We start from the raw sequence: 3,902 nt of genomic DNA, 5'->3' as shown, positions 1-3,902 counted from the left end.
CTGCGTTAACATGGTGGAATACCTATCTAGAGCAAGTGGGACAAGACGATGCGTACGCACTACCGTGGTCAGCATTCAAGCACTTGATGAACGAGAAGTACCGTCCCAGAACCGAGGTCAATAAGCTCAAGACAGAACTTAGAGGGTTACGAACCCAAGGATTTGATATTACCACGTACGAAAGACGATTCACAGAATTGTGCCTATTGTGTCCGGGAGCGTTCGAAGATGAGGAAGAGAAGATCGACGCGTTTGTGAATGGATTACCGGAAAGAATCCAAGAAGATATAAGTTCACACGAGCCCGCCTCCATACAACAGGCATGTAGAATGGCTCACAAACTAGTGAACCAGATTGAGGAAAGAATTAAAGAACAGACGGGTGAAGAGGCCAATGTGAAGCAAGTCAAAAGAAAGTGGGAGGAAAACGGTGATAAGAATCACCAATACAACAACAACAACAATTACAACAATAATCGCAACAATTATCCCAACAATCGCAACATCAATCGCAACTACAACAAATGGCCCAACAACAACAACAACAACAACTACAACAATCATTCCAACAACAATAATAACCACAACAACAACAACAATCAGAAGCAGCTATGCCAAAGGTGTGAAAATAATCACTCGGGATTCTGCACCAAATTTTGCAACAAGTGTAAAAGAAATGGTCATAGCGCGGCGAAGTGTGAGGTCTACGGACCAGGGGTTAATAGAACGAAAGGAACAAATGGTGTCGGAACGAGTAATGGCAGAGCAAGTAGTGACGGAGCAAGTTATGCCAATGTAGTTTGTTATAAATGTGGAAAACCGGGCCACATTATTAGAAATTGCCCGAACCAGGAGAACACGAATGGACAAGGCCGCGGAAGAGTTTTCAATATTAATGCGGCAGAGGCACAGGAAGACCCGGAGCTTGTTACGGGTACGTTTCTTATTGACAATAAATCTGCTTACGTTTTATTTGATTCGGGTGCGGATAGAAGCTATATGAGTAGAGATTTTTGTGCTAAATTAAGTTGTCCATTGACGCCTTTGGATAGTAAATTTTTACTCGAATTAGCAAATGGTAAATTAATTTCAGCAGATAATATATGTCGGAATCGAGAAATTAAACTGGTTAGCGAAACATTTAAAATTGATTTGATACCAGTAGAGTTAGGGAGTTTTGATGTGATAATCGGTATGGACTGGTTGAAAGAAGTGAAAGCAGAGATCGTTTGTTACAAAAATGCAATTCGCATTATACGAGAAAAAGGAAAACCCTTAATGGTGTACGGAGAAAAGGGCAACACGAAGCTACATCTTATTAGTAATTTGAAGGCACAAAAACTAATAAGAAAAGGTTGCTATGCTGTTCTAGCACACGTCGAGAAAGTACAAACTGAAGAAAAGAGCATCAATGATGTTCCCATTGCAAAAGAATTTCCCGATGTATTTCCGTAAGAATTACCGGGATTACCCCCACATCGATCCGTTGAATTTCAAATAGATCTTGTACCAGGAGCTGCACCAATAGCTCGTGCTCCTTACAGACTCACACCCAGCGAGATGAAAGAACTGCAAAGCCAATTACAAGAACTTTTAGAGCGTGGTTTCACTCGACCAAGCACATCACCGTGGGGAGCTCCTGTTTTGTTTGTCAAGAAGAAAGATGGTACATTCAGGTTGTGTATCGACTACCGAGAGTTGAACAAACTTACCATCAAGAACCGCTACTCACTACCGCGAATCGATGACTTATTTGATCAACTACAAGGCTCGTCTGTTTATTCAAAGATTGACTTACGTTCCGGGTATCATCAAATGTGGGTGAAAGAAGATGATATTCCAAAGACTGCTTTCAGAACACGTTACGGTCATTACGAGTTTATGGTCATGCCGTTTGGTTTAACTAATGCACCAGCTGTGTTCATGGACCTTATGAACCGAGTGTGTGGACCATACCTTGACAAGTTTGTCATTGTTTTCATTGATGACATACTTATTTACTCAAAGAATGACCAAGAACACGGTGAACATTTGAGAAAGGTGTTAGAAGTATTGAGGAAGGAAGAATTGTACGCTAAGTTTTCAAAGTGTGCATTTTGGTTGGAAGAAGTTCAATTCCTCGGTCACATAGTGAACAAAGAAGGTATTAAGGTGGATCCGGCAAAGATAGAAACTGTTGAAAAGTGGGAAACCCCGAAAACTCCGAAACACATACGCCAGTTTTTAGGACTAGCTGGTTACTACAGAAGGTTCATCCAAGACTTTTCCAGAATAGCAAAACCCTTGACTGCATTAACGCATAAAGGGAAGAAATTTGAATGGAATGATGAACAAGAGAAAGCGTTTCAGTTATTGAAGAAAAAGCTAACTACGGCACCTATATTGTCATTGCCTGAAGGGAATGATGATTTTGTGATTTATTGTGACGCATCAAAGCAAGGTCTCGGTTGTGTATTAATGCAACGAACGAAGGTGATTGCTTATGCGTCTAGACAATTGAAGATTCACGAACAAAATTATACGACGCATGATTTGGAATTAGGCGCGGTTGTTTTTGCATTAAAGACTTGGAGGCACTACTTATATGGGGTCAAAAATATTATATATACCGACCACAAAAGTCTTCAACACATATTTAATCAGAAACAACTGAATATGAGGCAGCGTAGGTGGATTGAATTATTGAATGATTACGACTTTGAGATTCATTACCACCCGGGGAAGGCAAATGTGGTAGCCGATGCCTTGAGCAGGAAGGACAGGGAACCCATTCGAGTAAAATCTATGAATATAATGATTCATAATAACCTTACTACTCAAATAAAGGAGGCGCAACAAGGAGTTTTAAAAGAGGAAAATTTAAAGGATGAAATACCCAAAGGATCTGAGAAGCATCTTAATATTCGGGAAGACGGAACCCGGTATAGGGCTGAAAGGATTTGGGTACCAAAATTTGGAGATATGAGAGAAATGGTACTTAGAGAAGCTCATAAAACCAGATACTCAATACATCCTGGAACGGGGAAGATGTACAAGGATCTCAAGAAATATTTTTGGTGGCCGGGTATGAAAGCCGATGTTGCTAAATACGTAGGAGAATGTTTGACGTGTTCTAAGGTCAAAGCTGAGCATCAGAAACCATCAGGTCTACTTCAACAACCCGAAATCCCGGAATGGAAATGGGAAAACATTACCATGGATTTCATCACTAAATTGCCAAGGACTGCAAGTGGTTTTGATACTATTTGGGTAATAGTTGATCGTCTCACCAAATCAGCACACTTCCTGCCAATAAGAGAAGATGACAAGATGGAGAAGTTAGCACGACTGTATTTGAAGGAAGTCATCTCCAGACATGGAATACCAATCTCTATTATCTCTGATAGGGATGGCAGATTTATTTCAAGATTCTGGCAGACATTACAGCAAGCATTAGGAACTCGTCTAGACATGAGTACTGCCTATCATCCACAAACTGATGGGCAGAGCGAAAGGACGATACAAATGCTTGAAGACATGCTACGAGCATGTGTTATTGATTTCGGAAACAGTTGGGATCGACATCTACCGTTAGCAGAATTTTCCTACAACAACAGCTACCATTCAAGCATTGAGATGGCGCCGTTTGAAGCACTTTATGGTAGAAAGTGCAGGTCTCCGATTTGTTGGAATGAAGTGGGGGATAGACAGATTACGGGTCCGGAGATTATACAAGAAACTACCGAGAAGATCATCCAAATTCAACAACGGTTGAAAACCGCCCAAAGTCGACAAAAGAGCTACGCTGACATTAAAAGAAAAGATATAGAATTTGAAATTGGAGAGATGGTCATGCTTAAAGTTGCACCTTGGAAAGGCGTTGTTCGATTTGGTAAACGAGGGAAATTAAATCCAAGGTATATT

This window comes from Rutidosis leptorrhynchoides, chromosome 4 (genome assembly GCF_046630445.1).
Source record: "Rutidosis leptorrhynchoides isolate AG116_Rl617_1_P2 chromosome 4, CSIRO_AGI_Rlap_v1, whole genome shotgun sequence".
NCBI classification, from domain to species: domain Eukaryota; kingdom Viridiplantae; phylum Streptophyta; class Magnoliopsida; order Asterales; family Asteraceae; genus Rutidosis; species Rutidosis leptorrhynchoides.
This window is presented reverse-complemented; position numbering follows the sequence as displayed.